Source organism: Drosophila kikkawai, chromosome 2L, assembly GCF_030179895.1.
Source record: "Drosophila kikkawai strain 14028-0561.14 chromosome 2L, DkikHiC1v2, whole genome shotgun sequence".
Classification (NCBI taxonomy): domain Eukaryota; kingdom Metazoa; phylum Arthropoda; class Insecta; order Diptera; family Drosophilidae; genus Drosophila; species Drosophila kikkawai.
The window spans coordinates 17,323,990-17,348,578 of NC_091728.1; positions in this window are offsets into that span (position 1 = coordinate 17,323,990).

The following is a 24,589-nucleotide window of genomic DNA, read 5'->3' on the forward strand; positions in this document are numbered from 1 at the left end:
CGCCCTGCGTGTTGTTAATTAAGCTCATTAATTTCCGCTGCTGTCGCTTTCCTGCAGCAACAACAACCATAGTTCTTTAACTCACTAAAAAGCAACAACAACAACAACAACGGGGAAATAAAGACGTTAACAATGCAAAAGATACTCGGATACGCAAAACTGCACCCAAGCCAACAACATCGCCTTATAATTTATTTAATATTTCTTTTATTTCGGTTTTCTATTTTATTGTATTTATTTATTTTTTGTTTTTGTTTGCCCAGCGATTTGTTGCTTCCAGAAACTGAAAATTAATTTTGAAAAATAACAATAATATCTCAAAGTTATTTTGTCGGCATAATTTTGCCATTTTTTATGGCTTTGCAACTGAGTACGTTCGCTCCTTGAGTCTTTTGTTGCAGCCTTAAGTTAATTTATTAGCTGCAATCATAAAATGCCATTTATAATCTTGGATTTCATTTGGGTTTTATTTGTGTTTTTATTTTTTACGAGTTACAACAAGTATGTAGCGAATTGTAGCGAGAAATATAATTAAATTCGTAGAGAAAAGAATAAAATAATAAAAAAGGTATTAGAGGTTAATAAACTGAAAAAGATGAAAAAATAATTAAAATAAAAATATGAAAAAAACAAATAACATAAATAAAATATTTAAAAATTAAAAATTTAGAAGAACTTTGCCAAGAAAATAATATTTTTTTGGGAAATTTCAAGACATTCTCTATTGTTATATAATTTTCTGGTTTTAATGAATTTTCAAGCAGCAATCTTGGAGCTTTAATTAGTTAAGTTATGGCATTTTTTAATTTGTATTTTTAGTTACAATATTTTTCATTAAAAATTATGGATATTATATACACAACAGCTCATTCTATAATCTCTATTTTAAGTAACAAACATCTTCTTAAGGCAGAGAATATTTTTAAAGAAAATTGCTGAGAACTAAAATGAGACCACCAACCAAACATTTTTAAGTTTCTGGAGAAAAGGTTCAGCAAAAAAAAAGCCAACACAAAATTCTAAAAAATTGTCTAGTTAAAAAGTAACAATTCCTGAAAAGAAAGCCCCCAAATAGTAGTAGAAATCACGCCACATCTAAGAAAAAATTCATAAAGTGATTCACTTCTGTCATAAATTCAAAATTCAATTTAAAATCCCAGCGTCATCTTAAACTCGGAAACATTTAAAATACATAAGTTCACATATATAAATAAATATTTACCCACATTTATTATGCTCCAACTAAATCGCAGCCGTCATGCAAGGAACCAATTTGAATTTACACAAAATGTTCTGTTTATAAAATTTTCTATGCATAGACAAATTGTGAAAAAGAGTTCACAGCCAGCCGAGAGATCAGGTCATCATGGCTAACCCATAATTATACCGCCCAAGATGGTCTATCTGAAACGAGTAAGACATAAAATTATGCCAACTATGGAAATTGACGGCCTCCGTTGATGGAATGGAAATTGATAATATGGAAGGGGAGTTGGCGATTAGCATTTAATTCTAATGCCACTTTGACATGCAAATGATTTAACTCACGTGAGGCACATTTTCGTTTTCGTTTCAAGTTATTTATATGCAAAAAAATCATCTTTCCGAGCACATATCAAATTTACACTCCAGACCAGAGACCACGCCCTGCTGCAGGCTCACTCGTTGGATTTTTATGGGAATCAGGCATGCAAATCCACCCAGACTTAATCCATGCGCTTAACTAATAAACACATTAAGGCGTAATTTGTTTTTAATACACATTACAGAAAACAGTATCTACCAGTCTGGCGCTCTGCAAGGCACTCGGCCATTAGTTGGTAGCTCACAAGCCATTATTAAGCAAGTTAATAACATGTCTGTGGGAATAATTTAATATAAATCTACGTTGATCCAGTTAGGCAGCGGCTTTGCGTGAGATTTCCGCTCAAGATCTGTATTGGCCATAGTTTTGGTTCACTTTGCCAGATTCTACAGGTATATAGCTGGGAGGGGGTTTAGTAACTCTTAATGATATAGCGATAATCTGGAGCCAAGTCTGGGTTTTTTGCATAGTGCCGGAACTTATTACAGTTTATGGTGGATTAATTCTGACTAAGATTAAGTGGAACGTAATAATTTAAGGCTTATGAATTAGGTTTGTTCTTTTAAATAAATAAATCGGAAAATGTATCTTCAAAATGAGCATTTAAAGTTCGCTTATTATGTTAAAGATTACTGTGAAAAATAGTTTATATTTTAATCTAGACTTTAAATCTCTTTTACTTACAATTTTATAACCTAAAGAATTATGCCTCTATCAAACCATAACCTCTTGCTTTAACAAGAATATTATTTAGTAAATAAATATCTATCTTTCTTGGCCATCAAACTTCGTGTTAAAAAACAAAAACCCATAAAATATGCGTAAGTTCAGATACCATTAATGCGGATAGGCAGAAACTAAATATATATAAATCTACCTACTGAATGGACTCAAAACTAATTAAAATCAGAGGCAGATCAGGAGGCAGACTTTCAGCGCAGTTCGTGTGGCACGGTGCATCATGCAAATTTACTAAAGTGTGAAATATTGCAAATTCATGCACACAGCCACACCACAGGTGGCCATCGCAGCTGGAATGGACTGAACCTCTCCAGACCAATAAATTAACACTCTATTTTCATACAATACTCTCTTGGCCAGATCGCATGCAAACCAAAAAGACCAAGGCAGAAAATGCTCGAAAAGAGCTTTTCCTTTGGCCAACAATTAGCTATGCATATGAAAATGTATTTTATTTGTGTTCCAGTTTTGCATCAGGGGCACGCCATGGTCTACGACTGGGTTTTATAGTAGCAATAAAATGGATTTTTTATTTAATAAATAATTTCCTAGCCAACACCTAAAGCTAATGGAATTTTGTTGAATAATTTTTTAGGTTTTTTGAAGGGGAAAATGCTGAGGTAATTGCGGAAATCATTTGTTAGAGGAAGAAAATATATTGTTAAAAATTAATTAGTATTAAAAATACTTTTAAAAATATCTTATATATAATTTAAGAATGTTTTTAAAAATTTTTTAAATATATTTCAAGCTTAATTAATAAGCTGATTGGTGTTTTTGTTAAATATTTTTTGTTAGCTTTTATATTTCGTTATTATAATTTTATTTAAAAATTTAATTAATATTCTGACTAATTTACCCTACTTACTCCTCATTTAAAATATTATATAGCCTTTAAATAATTTATTAATTTAGAAACTTGCACAGACTTGTGACAGAATCCGTTTCATTGAGCAAAAAAAAAGTAAACTGAAATTAGTGAAGCTTATCGAGACTGTCAGGCTGAAACTTCCGCAACTCTTCGACGGTCTTTGGCTGTTGACAATGGCGCACAACAATGAGCATTTGGACTTATGTCTGTTCTATCCAGCGATTTTATTTCCAAAACCCCCCCCCCCCCCCTCAACCCCGGGGAAAAGCGGCAAACGGAAAACCTACCGTAAATAATAAAAGAAATCGTCTTAGGCACGCATCTCGGGCGGCTGATGGACATTCTCGCACAGAGGCGTATAAAAACAGGACATCAGGACAACGAATGCCCCACAGGACATCACTTTGAATATAAAGCAAGCGAATAAAACACAACAACGAATGAATGAATGAAGGGAAAAGGACGGACGTGTGGCATAAAAAACACTTCAGACGGAAGAGAGAGAGAAAATAAAAAAGAATTTCTTATTACAGATATTTTGCTTATCTGCAGCAAAACATTCGTTCACACTTCCCACAGGACCTCGGCAGTGTGTGTGTGAGTGTGTGGAGATTCCTTCCCTTTCATCTTCACTAAGGACTAACAGAGGGTGAATCTGAATCCCACCCTCCGTAGACACACACATGAAACTTGGATGGACACAAATCCGCTTTTATATTTTCAACTGTCAATCGTCGTCGCAATTTCGCCTCGCAGGGGGAGTCCCCTTCACTTTGTAGGTGTTGGAATTATAATCAAAGTCCAGTATTTCGCCGCCCCCCTTCGCATTCCTTGCATTATCTTGGCCTCACCAGACCTTTTCGCCTCCATTTTATTTTCTTTTTTATTTTATTTGCTTTTCTTATTTTGGCCCACAAATTGTAAAGTGAAAATTCCAACAAAATTTCGCTCTTAATGCCCTTTTTTCAGTTGACTGACAGGCCACTGGCTGGATTTTCTCCTTCGAAGGAGCCGAGTTTTTCTTTCTTTTCTGAAAACTCCCTTTTCCCTTTCTTTGGCTTGGCCATTATTTGATGGTTTTCTTTTTCTATTTTTAAACTTTCCGTTTGCAATTTGTTGCATACTTTTGTGAAATACATTTGTTAAATTAGTTTCTGCTGGTAGATGGTAATCAAGATCGGAAAATAGTGAGTGTTTTCTTTTATCCTAAGGAAAATTCGGGGGAAAAAGCATTTATAGAGAGGGGAAATTTAGATGGAATGAGCAATACATTGATATAAAAGTTTATTTTGGTAATTATTTAATGATTTTATTGGACTTTGGAGTTTTTATGGGAGATTTTAAAGAGTTAGGATTCAGATTTTAGAAGTAGTTATAAACCCTCAGAACATCTGAAGAATAGTCGAAAAAATTTAGGGTTTATTAGTTGATTAAATGATTAAATTTCTCTAATTTAAAAAATATTTATCTTTTGTTTACTAATATTTTTAATGTATATACTATAATAACACTCTAAAAGTGAAAGATTATCAAATATTAGATTAAAGAATTTCACTAAACAAAGAAACTTTTGTTCTGAAAAATATTTTTTAAATAAAATAAATACCTTTAACTTAAAAAATAATTTTAAAACTACTTTTACCGCAATAATATTTCCAAATAAAATATTTTAAAATAATCTTTCCCTTACAAACTCCCTCAAATTCATTTTCCTTTAAACAAAAAACCTTTCCTTTAACAAAAACTCCCGCTTAACTTTGGATAAACAAAACTTAGCTCCTAGCCATAGTCACATTTCCCCATCAACTTGTTCAAATGGCTGCATATTTAGGTTTATGACAACGCAGCACATAAATCTCACAACTGCCAGGACTGCGGGGTTGCTTGATGCTAATGAGCCGCGTCCAGGTCGGGATGTGTTCCTATGCCGGATGTGGCTGGGATTTCACCTATTGTGGCTGAGAGCAGAAAGTTTTGTATGGCCAAAAAGCACCAACAATGAATCAGAAGCAGAAGCCCAAGAAGAAACCTTAACCCCAAACCCAATGGCAGACGCCAGTGAAGCGTTAGAACTGCCAAGTTTGCGAAAATTTCGCAAATTTCCGAATGTCGGTGGGGGCTGCCTTATATGTACATATATCTTCGCTTGCCTTGCATGCATAATAATAACAATCATAAAAATTGCGGCAGGATAAAGACGAAACGAAATTATGCATACAATAATCATGGTTCATGGCATCGTTTCCTTGGCCAAAGCAAAGCCAAAACTTTGCCATTTGAATTTATGACTAATCAAATGCATATAATTTTTACTAGCCGAAGATTTATGTGCTCTGATTTGGTGGAGTTTATGGGAAGGAGATGGAATAAAAGCCACCCCTATGTAAATTGAGAGCACCCTTATTTTAAATGCAAATGAGACACAAAGGGGTTGGGGGTTAACTGAAGACTTGGTGGTCTTGAAGGGTGATTTCGTTTGTATTCCGTTTAAAAAATTTTATAAAATACAAATGGCGGCTAAAAAATGAAACTGACATCACTTTCGCTCAAGAAATAAATATTCCAAAATGGAGGGAAACTTTGAAAGGGAGTTTGGAAGTTAAGATTTTTTTAAAATTAATAAATTAAAATGGTTAGATTATTAATAAAGCTGTTTAATATGTAAATATTCTTTTTAAAAAATCCTTTAAGTATTTAATATTTACTTGATAAACTTGCTTTGTATAAAAAATCCTGAAAAAAACCCTCTCATCTTGTTACCTCAATGGCTCTGGCAATGCAAGGTAAGCTTTTCCATAATGCACAAAGTCGTCTTGAATATGTATATACATCTGAATGTTTCTAGACAGAGCAAATAAAATCGATTTTATGTCACTTGCCATGGTGGCTTTTCCGCTATACATGTACATATGTGCAGCAGAAGCAGAAAAAAAAACGGGGGAAAATGGACAAGAAAATTCTTTCTTTGCTCTCGGGGCTTCCCCCTTTTTGGAGGTAAAACTTTCCTATTTTTGCATGAGCTTGGGGGTCTGTGGGTTGTGATTCCTTATAAGGAAGCACAGCTTCCAACCAGACTGTGCGTGCAAGATAAGAACTGGGGGGAAAACCGGGACTTGGAAAAACGACAAAAGGGGGCGTCTGCCTTTTTCTGGAGTTTCCTGATGCAAGGCGAGTGTGCGAGATCTGTCTGCCCTGCAGCAGGATATCCGGTTTCCAATGTATTCGCACAGACAGACAGCCGAGGGTTGGGGTAGGGGGACTCTGCAACTTTATTCCAATTGGATTCAAGTCGAAGGGTACTTGGTATTTAAACAGGAATTAGTCAAGGAAAAGTTGCAAATTAAAATTGTTGAAAATAAATGTGGGAAAAAAAGTAAAAAAGTATGGTTTCTATGTGTATTCTGGTTAAATTTAAATAAAATATAATATTTGTGTTTGAAACAAGCTAAAATTATTTAAATAATTACAAAAATCGTTTTAAAAATATGTTGTTTTTTAAGAAAAATGAATAAAAATATAGTCAAAGTCTCTGAGAAAATCTCAATATAATAACAAAATTCCCAATATAATAACAAAATTCCTGCCTGTTTTGTTATAATAATATTTTTTACAGATTTTAATGAAATATCTTCCCAAAATGTTTTTCAAAATATTTTTATTCAACAAACCAAAGTTACTGCTACTTACTACTACTATAGTAGTATACTACTACTACTTACTCTACTACTAAATTACTCCCATTTCCCATAATCACTTAAAGCAATGTTTTGTATGGTTTTGACCTATGTAAATCAAAATTACAACCGCCGAACAAAAAATTGTTTTTTTTTTTCCTATTATTTATTAAGGCATACGGGGAGTACTGTTTACCCCTTTGTGTCCTTAGTGTCTGTTAATTCAGCCCTAAAGCGGGCGCGCCGCTTATTGGTTAGCATTATCATAATTACAAAATAGCATAAACATCACATTGTAGGTCGTCTACTTCTGGCCCCAGGCGACCGAAAAATGAGGTCTCCAGGGTACCTCCTCCTCAGTCTTCTGGGGTTTATCCCTCTTGTTAGCCTATTGGCCAGCCAGTTTCGATGCTGCGCCAGTCTGTCATGGTAGCGACTTGAGTGCATGCTGATTTCTTCCATCACCAGGGGAAGCTTCAAGTCCTTGCGCAGGGTGGAGTTGCGGACGTACCACTCGCAGCCAGTGATAATTCTGGCTACTCTGTTCTGAGCAGTCTGGATTCTCCGGATCTGACTATCGCATGTCAGCCCCCAGATCTGGCAACCGTATCTCCAGATTGGCGCTATAATCTGCTTATAAATTGTAAGTTTGTTGGCGAGTGACAATTTGCTACGCGAACAGAGTAGCAAAAAATTGTAAACAAAAACATTAGAGGCGCAAATAAAAATAATTTATGTTGCATGCTTTTAGGCGAAACTATCAATTTACCCCAAAAGTTAATGAAAGATAATTTCAAAGATACTTTACCATTTTGCTCATTGAATTTTATGCGCAGAGTAACGTAAAAATTACACGAAAAATTACCGAGTGATGAGAAGCTTTTAGTGCTAATGCCTCAAATGTAGCCGGGGGATCTGCTGACCACAGCAAATGCCAGCAGAAAAAATAGAATTCCTTTGGATGAAGGCAAAAAACAGGACATAAAATCTACAGCTGCATAAAAACCCTCTTTCAATTAACATAAAATTAGCATTTCAATTCAATTTATTTTTATATACGGCCTGCCGCCCCGCCGTTTTTGCCCGGACAAATGGGTTGAAGTTATTTACGCGTTTTTGGTTGATTCCCAAAAACAGGCCCAAAAGCCAAGGCAACATTTACATTCCCGAAAAAAAAAGGAACCAAAGAGAGGAAAATTCATGGTGTGCCCGGGTGTGGGTGTCCGGGAAATGTAAGTGGTCATAATAATAAAAATAATGATGCCCGCAATAAAGCTGATTCAAGTCCTTCCCAGGCTCCTAACCAGAGCAGCGAGCTGGTTATTGGCTCGATAGGCCTGGACATTTGGCGCGTCGACGATTTGCGTAAAAAATGGCTGGGTCCTTGTGCAGATAAAAAAGCAAACACCAGCAAACGAAAAGAGGCAAAGGCCGGAAAAGCATCGCCGAGAAAAGAGAGAGAAAAGCCGTGAGGGGAAAATGGTCAAACGGCACACGAGCAAAGATTTTCCTGCGAATCAGCGTATTTTTCATGCTGCAGCGATTATTCACCACTGCGTTGGGAGGAATGTGCACTGGGAAAAATAGTATTTATTGGGGGAAAGGAAAGAAAAATTGTGGAGAAGAAGTTAACATAAAACTCGCCCAAATGTTAATTCATTTTATAAAATTATTAGATATTTTATGGTTTTAATAATTATTTTTGAAAAAGTATTATTAAACAATGGGTTAAGTTAAAATTTATTTTATAAAATCATAGGATGAATTGTGGCTTTAATAATAAAATTTTAATTTATTTTTTTAAATATTTTAATTTATTAATATTTTTAATTTAAAATCTAATTTAGGGCGGACTTCTAGAAAATAGATAAATACAAAGAGAACCACCACTTCCTTCATTAGTATCCAATTATATTTTGTTCTTATTAAATTATCTGTATTTTTATATATATTTCAGATTTCTATAATATTAATATTTTATTTTAACATATTTATTTTTTAATAATATTTATATAATAATAAATTAATTTCAAGGAATAAATATAGAAGGCTACTTTCTTTAAAAATTGCATTTAAGATAGAGTTCTAGCCTTTTTTATCTAGTAAAATTTTATTTTAATTTAAAAAAAAATGTAATAATATATATCAAGACTTTTCCAAATCTACCCCCTCATTTTCTCACTGTATCCCCTGGCAAACATCAAAAATACCGACTCACCCACTCGATCCAGCGACCCCTGGCGCGTCGTACATCTTGGCCAAAGTGTCATAAATTCATAATAACGCAAATAAGCACCGGCACTAGCCGAACGCCGAAACTTATCGGAAGCATCTAAATCGGTACCAGCAGCAGGAGCAGCAGGAGCAGCGGGAAAATCGGCTAAAGTCCTGGCCAAAGGCATTCTGCCAATAACAACATCGATGGGCTCGTCCCGTCCTCTGTATACGTTTGTGTATATATATGGCGGCAAATACGTTTTTTACGACTTTATGCTAAGCACTTTTTATGCATAAAAAGCAAAAAACAAAAAAAAATCAAACAAAAAAACAACCACCACAAGGACGAGAATGCGATGTTGGGAAACCACCACGCAGCAGCCAGGAACAGATCCTGGCGCACCACCAGCTACATAACCGTTATTTTCCTCTCGGACGGGTCCTTATTTATGCGTTTTTTAGTATGGAAAGCACACGGACACACACAAACACACACATACAGAGATATCCTTTCAGCGACGCGTATGTAAAGAGCAAATAGCGAGCGAGCAAGTGCGCTTTTGCCTTTTATGCCTTGGGTAATATATTGAAAATAGCTGTCCAGCGTAATAAAATGTATCTTCACTTGAGTGTGTCCGTGTTTTTGTGTGTGTATTGGTATGCTTGTGGGTATTTGCAAGGACCTTTGTGTGGCTGGTTCGCTGTGCGTTTGTATGCATATCAATAAAACTGCCAAATGTGAAAAGCAAAAGCAAAAGCAACAGACACAAAACAAAACTCAATTTGCTTACCGCCATCACAGTGGACGAAAAATGTAAAAAAAAATTGCAGAAAAAAATCTATATACATTTTTTTGTAAGATTAATTGGAACAGAAAGAGTTTATATATGAATTTAGTATTGAATATTAGGGCTTATAATTATTTAATAAATTTTTTACAATAAATATAACATATAAAAAAACCTGTTTTGACCTAACTTTTGGCAGAGGAAGTTTAGGTAGTTCACTAAAATTTAAAAAAATAATAAAAATTAAATAATAAAGAGTTAATTTATGAGAATTTAAAGTTTTAATAAATTAAACGATGAGCTTTATTACTTTATTTATTTTTTAAATATTTTATTACTGGGCTTATAGTTATAGAAATTATTTTTTTAGACACTAAATAGCAAATAATACATTTCATTCTTGGTTAATAATTAGCTTAAAAATGTTTCGAAATTTCTAATTATAAAATATGTAAGTGGAAAACTACTAACTACATCATTATTTTTTGAGAGTTTTGTTATTGAATATATTTTTAATTATAAATACACATATATTTTATGTAAGTTAGATATTTTTGGCACATAAAATATATATTTAAAGGAGCTTTATTTAATTTTTAATATTTATTATTTTATATTTAATTATAATTTATTTTCCTTAACATTATAACTTATATTTCCAAGCCCACAGTTCTCTCAAAAGTACGCTGACCAGACCCTGAGCACTTCCTCTCCCTCCTCGTTGCTCACCCTCTGCTCTTACATTCATCCATTGTCATCATCTTTGGCTATTTGGCTTCCCTCTGTCTGGGGGCTATGTTTTTGAATTGCTGCTCAATGTAATTGCATCGATGATTATGTTGATTTTTCTTACCATTTTCTTTTCTTTTGCCATTTTTGCTTGGCTCTTCAATTTTCGTCTTTACTATTTTTTGGCTGCAACAGTTTTTATGTTCATAAATAAGAGATGCTCGAAATAAAGCGCATGGAAATGCGAGATACTTTGAATAATTTATGGCATTGGAACAATCAAACAGAACAAAGAGATATGCGTCATGCAATGTGATAAATATTGGGTTTGAAATGGAATGCAAGATTTGTACGTAAAAGAACTAAGACAAAGGGAATAATTTTTCCTAAATTTACCCCTAATTTCTCTCCCAAAAAAACTCATCTAAAAGCTTGTTAAATTCACAGATTATTTATTTACATTTCACCCCTGTGTAAAAACCCCAAGCACATATGCCAAATACACGTAGCTAATACAAAAATGATTTAAATTCCATTTGGGCAGCATTAGCACTTTGTGTCACAATCTGAAACTTGGGAAAAATCCCCCTAGAGACCCAAGACTAGGGGGGTGTAAACAAAAGTTTATTCCTTAAGTGTTCGCATATAAAAAATGCATGCTATTTTTGATGATGTCAGAATAATTTTGCGAATAATTTTACTATACATTTTAGCAACTCTAACGAAATGAAAACATTTTAAATAAATATTGATTTTGAAATGCAGAACGAATTGCCAACTTCATTGAGAGTTATTTTATATTTTCGATTGTAAAACTTGCAATTCATTCTAAAAAATATATTTCCCCCTTGGCCAACACCCCCAGAGAATCTGACCAAAGAAAATAAATTTACAAATAAAATTCCGCACACCCAACCAAAAAGGGCAAAGGTCCTTGAAGGTGGAAACAATCTAGCCACAAAAAAAAGACGAGAAAAATACAAAATTTTTGAAATGCCCAGGACTTTGGGGGAGGGTGTGTGCCTGTAAATCCCACATGAAAGATTACCCTGAAAACGCACTTGATGCCACAGCCACACGAGGAGGGTAGCAAAAAAAAGATGAATAAAATGTAAAAAAATAACCCAAAAAAAATGTATAATTTTGTGTGTCCTGTGGCCAGAGGCGAGTTTTTCCATGTTAACAGTGTTGTTTTTTCCGCCAACTCGACCCCACGAGGGTTGAGCAGCTTTAAGGCGAGAAGGGGGCAAAACCCTGACATGTTATTATGCCGAAATAATTTTATAATTTATTTATTTTACCCCTCGTCCAGTGTGCGGTGGTGGTGCTTCCTTTGTGTCGTTTTGCCATTCGTTACGCCTGCCATCTTCCAGGAGACTAGCGGATGACATCTGAGTAAGCTTCTCCATTTGGGGAGCCCTTTGGTCCTTTATTCCTTGTGGCACATTCACATCCCGTCGGATGCTGAATGGAGAATGCTGATGGCAGCAGCATCATAGTGACATTTCAGCATTTCCTGTTTTCTTCTCAGCGAGCAGCACGCACAATTGTTAAAAATATATTTCAGGAATGTGTTACAAAAATATAATAATGGCGGTTGTGATGGCAAGGGTTTTAGATTTATTGTTGGGGTTAATGGTGGTAAATCGGGTTTAGAGATTATTTTTGAAACCCTTGAAATTATTCCAATAAGAGATGAATTCATAATTTCTATATTTTTATTCAAAAATATTTGAATTAAAAATAAAAAACATACTTTTCAAAGTCAAGACAAGCTTTAAATGTTATTTAAAACGTTTGTAAAACCCCATAAAATTTCTTAGAATAAACTCTAACAAAAAACACATATTTATACCCTTGCAGGGTATTATAATTTCAGTCTGAAGTTTGCAACGCAGTGAAGGAGACGTTTCCGACCCTATAAATCATATATATTCTTGATCAGCATTAAAAACAGAATCGATCTAGACATGTTTGCAAGAAAATTAAAAATTTTAATTTTTTTTTTTAATTTTATGTTTAATTTTATTGTTTAAGGAGGTAAAGAAAAATCGAAAAATTTTAAATTGCTTAAATTTGTAATCTTTATATGCAGATTTATTACCCATAAAAAAACTAACTCAAAAAAGCTTTCCAAATTGAATTTAATGCATTTTTGGCTAAGTTATTGAATTTTTAAGCCCGAAAATGATCATAGAAAATTATGAATAAATATTTAAAAATTACTACACCTTAAGGAGTATAATAATTTCAGTCCGAAGCCCAAAAATCAGTGAAGGACTCATTTCCGACCCTATAAGTCATATATATTCTTGATCAGCATTAAAAACAGAATCGATCTAGACATGTTTGCAAGAAAATTAAAAATTTTAATTTTTTTTTAAATTTTATGTTTAATTTTATTGTTTAAGGAGGTAAAGAAAAATCGAAAAATTTTAAATTGGTTAAATTTGTAATCTTTATATGCAGATTTATTAACCATAAAAAAACTAACTCAAAAAAGCTTTCCAAATTGAATTTAATGCATTTTTGGCTTAGTTATTGAATTTTTAAGCCCAAAAATGATCATATAAAATTATGAATAAATATTTAAAAATTAATACACCTTAAGAAGTATAATAATTTCAGTCCGAAGCCCAAAAATCAGTGAAGGACTCATTTCCGACCCTATAAATCATATATATTCTTGATCAGCATCAACAGGGGAATCTTTCTAGATATGTCAGGAAGAAATCGATTTTTTTGGCCATTTTTGCAAAATTTTATAAGGGGTTACATCATTAAAATTTTTGATTTTGATAAAAAATTGAATTTTCAAAATTAAATGAAGTATGCAGATTTATTAACTGTAGAAAATCTTGCACAGAACAGTTTTCCGATTTAAAATTAATGCTCTTTTGGCCGAGTTATGATATTTTTAATTTAAAAAAAATTAAGAAGTTTTTTAATATAAAAAATCCGATTTTATAATACAAAATAATATTTTTCTAAGTCAAGGAAACCATATATATTTTTGATCAGCATTAACATGCGAATCTTTCTAGACATGTCCGGAAGAATTCGATTTTTTGGCCATTTTTGCGAAATTTGATAAGGGGTTACATCATTAATTAGCAAAAATGGCCAAAAATTTGGATTCCTTAAAATTTTAAATTTAGTATGCAGTTTTTTTAAATTAATAAAAACTAACACAAAACTGCTTTCCGAATCGAAATTAATGCATATTTGGCTCAGTTATGATATATTTTAATTGTTACCTGCAAGGGTATACAAACTTTGGCTGGCCAAAGTTAGCTTTCTTTCTTGTTTTCATATAAAACTCTTCTAAATTAACTACCAAAAACATAGAAGAAACCCCTCCACTTACTCCCCATTGACCGTTTATGAAAAAAGAATATATAGCACTACCCTTCTCAAAGTCTTTCATATACCACATTCAGCCATAACTTTTTAAATCGAATTACCAACTCCAGTCTAACCAAAAACCAATTCCATACGCAACATTACGCAATTGAAAATCGAATTGTGTTTTCATTTTCCATTTTAGGCCAACATTTTCACAACAAATTAGATTTTACAATTCCAAATACAGATATGCGGCAATAAAAAATTGCATTTATTCGTAAACGAGAGGGGAATCGAGCCCTAGAGTCCGATAAAAATGAAGGCGGACTCTTCGTTGATTAGATTGGCCCAAAGAATAAAATGCTAGATGGATGGCTGGTTGGTCTGGATGGCCAGTTTTTGTGGGAAGTTTAAGTGGCTTGCCAGGAATTTACATAAAGTCAATCAATCATGGCATTTGCCAAGTGCCAGAGCACCATTTTGCATGTGGTACTAACACACACAGACACTTGTGAGATTCCATTAATATCCAGCTTTTCGGGGGGTGGTTTCTTCTGTCTCGAGATTAGCATTTCGTCGCTCATACGCCCCGTGGCACTACTGCCACTGGCAGTGAGCTTGCATAATAAACGAGAACGAGGTCCCCCACCGAAGGGTGTCATGATGAATGACCGAGCTGTCCCAGGACTCCAGCACTAGCACTTGATCCTGCTCCAGTATTGTCCATTGTGACCATCATTTTTCATGCCTTTAAAAACAGGGACAAGACGGGGGGGAAAGCAGAGCGCAACAGTAGCTGAAAAACTGTTCAAATTTGATTTACTCACTTGATTACTCAGAGGCAAGAGGCCTTCTTCTTCCCAGTCTCAGTTCTGATTTGGCCATGTATCCCAGCGAGCTTGTTGCCCCGAAGGCCATTGTTTGGCCAATTGTCGAGTGGCGTGTAATTTGCGTAAAAATGTCATATTCATATTCAAGTTGAGCAACTGATGTTGATTGATGAGCCAGCAGCTCAAGTGGCAAGGACCTGGGAATTATTCCAAAAACTTGGGCACTTGAATTCTTGAATTGTTTTTGGGGGGAAAGTTGTAGATTGATTTGTGATTTAGAGTGGTTTCGGTTTAGGTTTTTAAGGTAACAAATTAACACTAAATTTAAACTTAACTTAATGAAAAATTCTTTATAAAATATCTTACTATATACACCCACCTTTTTCTACATAAACAAAAACAAAATTAAATACAACATTTTCCCTAGTATAGAAAATAAAAGTTTCGACCTGCCGAAGGTCCTTCAGTATTTTATATGTGTTTATGTCAGGAGCAGGCCAACAACAAGGACTTTTGACCTCAATGAAAGAAGAAAGCAGGCAAAGCAACAACAAAATACACACTTGGCGTAAACGTAATTTAAAATTTAGAAACGAATGAAAGAAGCCCGAAAGTCATGTAATTCCTAAAAAGGACACACGCCTGATTGGCACGCACATGACACGGGCAGAAATACATACAATATCGTCTTTATATATATATACCATATATACTACATACAATACAAAGTCAAATATTTGATGTTGGCGCATTTCTGTTTCAACTTTCTATTTGGCATTCTTTCTCCTCCGTTTTTTTCCTTTTTTTGTTCATTTTAAAAAAAGAAGAAACTCCTTCCCAGCAACAATGTAATGAAATTGACATATATATATGTACAGTATATATACTTTTGTGCGTGAGTGTCTTATCTTGCTCATCCTGGCATCCGAATTCGAATACCAATCCCATTTCAATTCTCCTTCTCCAGGTCCTTGCCACTCGTGTGTCTATTCAACTCTGTGCTAATTTCTACGCATTTCTTTTCCTTTTGACTTTTCCCTGCCTTGGCGGAGGTGTGGCTATAAAATAAAATATAAAAAAAAAAACCAAGTTGATTACTGAGGCATTCAAAAGGCATTTTGATTAGTCGACAAGTGGCAGGTTGGACATGTGGGGGCTTTGGCTTGGCATTTTCACTTTTAATTTAAACTTTTGATTGGGGGAGAAAAGCGTTTTTTTATCGAACAGGATAATACTTCAAAGCTGTTTCGATTTTTTAAAGGACATTCTGCGATAAGATAAGAAATGGGATTAGCTTTAGGGGAATTAAACTGGACTTAGGTGGTTTCCAATTGGGATTTTTATTACAAAATAAACATCTTCTATTTCTAATTAATAATGAAAATTAAAATCAGCTTCAAGGTTCTTTAAAATATGTTTTAAAAAGAAAATTTCTAAGTATAAAAACCCTTTTACCTTTATTAATTAATTTAAAGATATATTCCCTTTTAAAAGGTTTTTTTTTAATGCAAATATATATTTATAAAAATTATAATTCCTCCCCCAACAGAAGCCTCATTTGTACAGTTATTTCATGTACATAAACTCAATGCAATAAAAGTTTTTACCCCATTTTAATTTGGCCCATTTCGGGAGTTTTATAAATTTTAGAACCTTAAACAAACATGAAAGAGGAACCAAGAAACTGTTCAACTTTTAGTTCATCAGCATTGAAATTGAACTGTTTTTTTTTTTACTTTATTTTCTTATTTAGTTTAATTTTGTAGCTCGTATTTGATATGCAGGAGGGCATATATTGGCACAAGACAAATAATCACAGTCAACCCTCCCCCAATTCCAACTTTGTCCTGTGTCTCTTCTGTGTAGTGTAAATAAAATGTTGCAAAAATTTGGCTTCTCTTTTATTTTACTTTTTTTTGTGAACTCGAGAGGTTGCGAAATATATTGTGTATTGGACTCTGAGGCCCTTTCCGTGTGTTCTACGGTTCGTTGCGCGTTTGCCACTGATTGGACACATGTCGGAGGGCAGTGAAAAATCTCTGGGCAGGTAATGGTAACTCCTGCCCAAAACTAAACCGTAAGGCGGACACGTGTGTGGGCGGACACATAATGAGACATTTATTTAAAAAGAACATTTGAACATTCGAACATTTTTGATGGGCCATATTTTGGCTTGTCCAGCTCGAGGGCTGACATTTTCCCCAGGCTAGCTTCTTTTTTAACGTAGGTTTTTTGGGTGAGAGAAACGTGTCCTGGCTGTTTAAGCAGTCGTTGGGATATGAGCCATTAAATTAGTTAATATTGGTAGGTATTTTATTTTAAAAATAATATTACAGAGGCTGTTAAACGAGTGAGGGATGTATCTGTCAGATAGAGAAAGGTTTTCAAGTTTTAGAATGTGGGAAAGGTATAGCTAAGGATTTTTGTATATATTTTGTATATATTTATTATGCTTAAATTACTATTTTATGATCAAATATTCCCTATTTATGTTAATATTTTATTGTAATATTTATTTTAAGTAAATTCCAAATACCAATTCCTTTTTGCTGACACCATATCCCAACTTATTTCCCCCACAACTTTCCAGCCTTTTCAAACCCTTTTAGTCATCGTGGCAAAAACAAATTCATACATCATCTTTCATGCAATTTCCTCCCAGGCTTTCCATTTCCTCCACCCCCGACAAACATAATTTTCAAAGAAATTAATATGAAATCAATCAAGTATAATTTTCATTAACGTTTTGCCCATTTGGGTTTCCACGATTTGCCGGATCATCTCGTGGTGTTAATGAAAAAGTTCTGTGTTCCACAAAAGAGTTGAAAATTCCAATTTTTGTCATGCTCATCGAGGGGGGGGGGGTTGAGAAAGTTTTCCCGGTAATTTGAGCAGGCACACATTAACCCCTTATCGCCAAAAGCAGAGCATTCATTAACTGACCCCAAAGCGTAATTAATCTCTCTCTCGGCGAGAGATTCTCTACCGCCATTTCCCCATCAAAGGAAAAGTAAAAACCACCCCCTCGCTGTGGCAGTTGCATGTTGTAAATTAGATTTTCGTCTGTCATGGCAACCCTTGTGGGCGAGGGTGGCTGCAGCAGCAGCAGCCCAACCTCGGACTCGTTTGAATGCAAAACTGCCTTTGGTCATTAACCTGTCTGAAGCACTTTGCAGCTAACTTCGATCCGGGCTAGGATTTGGATCCTTCCCCCAGCGAAGGGTACAGCGAAATGCTTTCAGCATTCAAACTTTTGCCACCCCCAGGAAAAGTACAGAGTTTCCACACTGTCACGATGCCGATGCGACGCCATTTTTGGCCGAAAAACTTCTTAATGAACTTTAACGCAGACTGCGAGGGAGGTTGTCCTTGGGCTTTTGGGGGTTAAATAGCCGCACAAAAGGGTTAAACAAGTGTTAAAGGGTTAGTGGGGGGAGGGGGGAAGAAGGAGGTGGGTAAAGGTCATCAATCATATTTTCTGCATAGCTGAATCATTTATGCTGCTACGTTTTGGGTTTCTTAATGGGTTTAGCCATTGAAAGGGGATTAGTTTAATCATAGAGAACTGATGGTACCGAAGGGATCAAGGGAAAATTAATAAAGAATTATGATTCAAGAAGTATGTTTCAAATTCTAAATTTATTATCAAGTAAACTAGTATAAATTATTTAGTAAACAATTATTTTAAATTTTCTAACAACAATCCTTGACACTTTATTTTTTATTTCTCAAAACAAACCTACTTCTCCCCTCCTCTCTTATAACATACACCAGACAAACATTAAAACAATGACCTACAAATCCCAAGATGGCAATTTCTTTGTTTTTCAAAACTCATCTGAAACCCAGACTAAACATATATAACATATATATCCCAAGGCTCAGCGTGCAAATAAATCTTTTCGGCTCTACGAGAGGCATTTGTAAATGCGAAATGCTTTCTTTTATGCGTTTTCAATGCCCAACAAAATCACATGGAAATAATGGAAAAGCAATTTCCATTTCAACAGAGAGGGAGATTGGTTCGTAGCAATTCCCCAGCAGCGATTTGACCATTAAAATTATACCCACAGGACGAGCAGGCATAAAAAGCGGAGGACAGGGCCAGTGTGTCTCCCAACTTGAATATGAAATCGTTTGGAAATGCTCAACGACCAAATTGGCATTTGGAAAAGTGCACAGAAGACACAAGAATACGACGAAGATGTTTCAAAAGAGTTTTTTCCTCTTGCCTTTTTTTGGGGTATATATGTGTGTGTGTGTGTGTGTGTGTGTGTGTTGTCTCGTTAACTGCGGGGGAAGGAATACGGAATACTGGGGTAGGTAACTTCCTTACGTGTTGGCCGGTCATATTTTAGAAACTAATGTGACATTTCGATTATTCGATTGGATTTAATGTGTTTTATGAGTTTTACACGCTCCAAACGTTCTCCTAGTTCCCCCTTTTTCCGACTTTCTTTTCCGTGGAGAAAGTGTGTGTGTGCGGAGAAAGTGATGACAACTCTGGCTGAGGGGGAAAGCAGTCCAAGGAGAACAGGATACAAATGGTTAGGCCCTGTCACTGCCTTGATTCAGAGATAAATGTCGTGGGCGTGGAGGACATGTTGACCAATAAAAGGAGGTGGAGGAAATAGGAAGGTTTTTTTGTGGTTTCAGTTTCTTTTTTTATTTTTCAAATAGAGTTTTTGGTTATGTATTTTTTGAGTAATTGTTGGAAGATTATACTTTTTAAAAGCGTTGTTAAGGTAAGAAAAAAAGTAATTTATATAATATTTCGTATATAAGAAATTATGATAATGAAACCCTGCTGAACATCAGGAACTGCGCCAAAATATTGGTTTATAACCCGAGGCAATACTGCCTTATATACATATAAATCAAATTTCGTGTTTAAATCGGTCTTAAATCTCGAGCTTAAACCAGCAACAGAAACGCATCAAAATGGCGCTTAAAGCCAGCTCCAAAACCGCGTTAAAATCGCTCTAAAAACCGCTCTAAAACCACCCAAGACTCAGAATAAAAACGCGCCAAGAAACGCCAGAAAACGGCGCTAAAATCTATTAAAACCAACGAACAAAGCTTCAGGTTTTTAATTTAAATGATAATAAAATACAATTTAGAAAAATATCGAAATTTATAAAATGCTTTTGCCGAACTTTCCAAATTATATATAGGCACATAAACATTTTACTTATTAATACAATTTTAAATTAATATTTAAAAATAGTGTTTCTTTTTATTTTAATAAAATAAAAAACCCTAACCAAAATTCACTTAAACTTCTCCCCATCATCATCACAATCTCAAGGAAAAGCACCTCTCCGAAAAAAAATGTGGCAATTTTCCTGGACTTTTCCCACTCCACCACCGGGGTAACCCCTCACACACCCACGGTAAAACTTTAACTCATTTGTATGCCAAACAGCAACAGAACTAAAAGTTTTTTCATGTGCCTCCCCCACTTGGATTTATTTATTTTACTTTTTTTCCCTCACATCTTTTTGCTCAACTCTGCACTTATTACTTATTACTGGACACACACACACAGAGGACGAGGAAAAACCCTAGACATGCGAGACATGGAAATTCATCATCAAAAATGAATAATGTCTACACTTAATGCGGCCAAGGATGTAGCAAACGCAGGGATCTCAAGGAAACTCGAACTCCCCCGAACTCGGACACTGCGGATAAGTCGCATCGCACCCTGCTGAATCGCAATTCGCACCCCATCAAATGGCGGGGCGTGAAGCCAGAGGAAGGCTCTACGGAGATGGGTCCTGCCAGTGATGTCAAGGTATATCTGAAATTTGAGGGAAAAGGATACAATTGGGAGAGGAAATGTTATAGAAATAATATAGAAAATGTTTTTTTCTTGTAGTAATATTTTTTATAAATTATATTAATTTCTAAAATTTATATTTAGATATGGGAATGGTAATAAAATGTTTAAAAATAGCTACTTTCCGAAAGGATACACATTTTTCTAGCTAAAAGTACACCAAGAACCATCTCTAGTTTCTGGATTAGGTCTTTGGGGGAAACGGTTGCTTGAATATTAATTGTGAATATGTAGAAGACCCCACAGCCAACTAGCTCCAGCCCTCAAAAAAGGGAAACAAATGTGCAGACTTACGAATGCAGGCGACGTGCAAGGGTCTGGGCCAGGATTGATGCAGTGTCTTCTGTCCTGTCCAAGGGGATAGTGTCGGGCGAGGGCTGAGATCTCTCTGAGTCAGAATCTAATAGATTTCTGGCAAGTGTCGAGATAAAAACATAATACAAACGCATGGAGCTGTCAAAGGGAAATTACTTATACCATTTTGGGAAAGGGACGAAACGGACCAGCAGCGGGCAATGATTTGATGAGTAAGATATTTGCACATATAAGCACACATACAATTGGTTTTCTAATAGTTTGGGATTAGTGAAATTGTGAAGCAATTTATTTTTGTGTAGTAAACAATTAAAAGAGTAACTAAGAAATGTTTTTTAATATATAAAAACCTTCTTAACCTTTTTAATATAATTTGTATTAGCTTTGTTAAGCAAAAAAAAAGGTAAGGACCGTTCAAGAAGCAGGATTCTTTAATTTTTATTGTAAAAAATAAAATACCTTCAATTTACAAATTAAGTGTTTTTAAAAATCTAAAACATTTTTGATATATCATTATTTGCTTTTAAAACAAAAATCTAAGGTTTAATATGGTATAAAATAATAAATGTAACAGATGTTGAATATTTAATTGCATACTCTTAGGCTTGTTTCTAATTTATTTAAAAACAACCACAATTTCTGTACAAATTTCTCAATTTTAATAAAAATCTATTTATTTTTCAGCTCCACCTCACCACCAGTAATTCCTAGAGAAATTAGTCTAGCAGACACTCCTGATGGACCGTCACCGAAACCATCCATTAAAGAGCATCCCCACGTAGAAATCATTCAGCAATTGCGGCACTTATGAGTATTTGCAGGCCCTCGAGACTTGTCAGTCCGTACCATCAAACACAGATGATAGATATTCGTATCAGAATGAAGTATCCAACCGGACAACCCTTATGCAGGATGCCAGAATCCGTCCAATCTGACCGGGGAAGCCGCAAAAAATACCAAGTTATAATTTCCGCCTAGACTTATCCTCTTACTGATCAGCCAAGGGATAAAAAAAATATCAGCAGGAGAGCCAAACACTTAATGAGCTTTGAAATTGTTTTTGCTTCACGTACGCCTAATTTAGTTTTTGCAAAAAAATCGAAATGAAAACGTTGCAGAATCGAATTGAAATCGAAAATATAAAAGGGAGAACAACAAATCAGGGAAAGTTGTCTTAATGCAGGACCATAAATTATGGGCAATTAATATGTAACACGTTAGATTCGAAATCGATTCGAAACAGCCTCTAAATGGCGACTCCTTCGGCCATTTGTCAGCAAGGATGTGGCCATAAAAAAGCTTACACTGCACCCCCTATACTTGGCCTACGTCCCTGACTGCTCTACTCCTTCACTTTCGCCATAGCTTTTTTCGGGTCCCTTCAGATAAATCACCATTAAAAAAAGAAACGCGTTTCGGAGTGGAATAGCACACATAAAATAAAATTAACTTAAAAAGCAAATTCTACCAGGGACATATTTTATGTGACAATGTCCAATTCGGCTTTGTTGGCTCATAACTCAATGGGCTAATCCTTTAAATAGGACATTCATGTTATCCCGCCTAGACGTTCACTGAGTTGTGACCATTAAAATGGAATTTATATCTAAAAAAAAAAAATAGAACGAGCAAAGGAAACTCTTTTCGCCTGTCTCCGTCTCATATTGATATTTATGACATTTGCAATGCATTATCGTTCTTATTGGATTGTTATTATTGTTATATATGATTGTTATTATCATGGCTTAGTTGGGAGGATAGGAGCATCATTATTTTAGTGTGTAGGAAGAATAGGTAGGACTTGTATAATATACATATTACTATATATTTGTCTTTTTAAAACATTTTTTAAAATAAATTGCTTTAAAAGGTTAAAACAAACATATTGTAGCCGACTTTTAGACTTTATTTTAATTGTTATAAAATCTATATAAATGTTATTTTAATATCACAAGTTTATTTATTATTTTGTATATCCTTTCAATGTACAATAATAATTCCGCATACCAAATGGTACAAAAATATTATTTTTTATATTTATTTATGCCTCTTTTTGTGGTTGGAATTCCTTCCCTTTGGTCAAATTCTCCTCCACACAATGCCAATTCAATTTACAGTTCATTACTTTTCATAATTTCTGCCTTCAAGAACTCCAGGACTCGTGTGTGTAGGTGGACCTCTTATACCGCGTGGAGGGGAGGCAGCTGTTCAAAAATCCCACGCAGCAAAAATACAAGCCCTGAGGGTTGATTGGAAAGTTTTCGTTGGCCCAGCCCAAATCTAATTGGACGCATTCGTTTCGGCTCAAACATTTGACATTTTTGCCCTCTAAAAAAAAAAAATACATTCTATTTAAATTGTTAAAATCCGCTTACGACGGGCTTAAAGGACCTTCGCCATTTTGTATGTGAGCTTCCGACACGTTTTGTATTCAAGTCTCAAGTTTCCTTTTTTCCCATTTGAAAATCAAATTGATCGGTTTAAGTTGTATACTAAGCTACTTAGGAGGCCTTAAGTTTCTATAAATGTAAGATGAGCCTGCTGCCGCGGTGGCGTCCTTTAAGTTTCGTTCGTTCGTTCGTCTTTGTTGCCTCTCTTATCAGAATTTATGTGTATTCTGTACGCTCCATTTCCCAGTCCAATTTTTCGGGTGGCACGGGAAATTGGAGGGGGGAAAATCGATAATATGCAAATATATTTTTTGCATCCCCCGCAATCACACACAAACACACACACGAGCGTAAAACAAACATGAGCGCGGCGAGTCCTAAGTCCACCGCCACCCCACATACACACACACACCAACTAAATAACTAAATACGCATTAGCATCCTGTCGGATTTTCCTTTATTATTGCGGCGGCCGTCGTCGAAACGAAAAAGGACGAGATGAGGCCGAGATGCGAGATGGGAGGAGACTCCTCGCGACGCGACGCATGTTGCACGCGCTCCTCCCGCACAGTGGGGCAAGAAGCCTTTGTCAGGCATTAAATTACGATAATCTCTCTTAAATCCCTTTAGAACTCTCAAATTTCAACTCTATTGGATCAATATTTACGGTCACAATATAGGTATTTGTATCAACGTTCTAAAAAACTTTTAGTATATTGGTTTCATAACCTTTAAAATTATAATATTATTAGCTGATAGCTACCAAGATGTAGGATATACATATATACAAGATATACAGGTGTTGGCTTGTAAACCCTACTTTTTTAAACTCAATCGGACAGTAATAACAGTCACAGTCTCTACTTATCTTAGTTAAGCTTCGCTGGAAAGTATGCAAGGCTTTTCCAGAACTCAAATTTTTTCCGGTAATTCTTTTTCAAGGCTGTTTTTACTAATTTTATTTATAATTATATAATATTTATTTAAATATGAAGAGTGTCAAGAAAATTAAAATTGAATTTATATTTTGTTAACAAAGCTTAGTGATTTAATTAAGTCATACTTAAAAAAAGTTAAGGGAATTAAAAAATGGAATTAATTATTTTAGAAAAGTTTTGTAAATGCTTTCATAATCTAAAGATTTTCAGATTAAAATTCTGGAAAATGTATTTAATTGTATAATTATAACTATAAAGAATGTCAAGCACTGCTTGTCTTATTTTCTCCACTTTTTTTCCAACACTTTACCACTGTTTAGCATC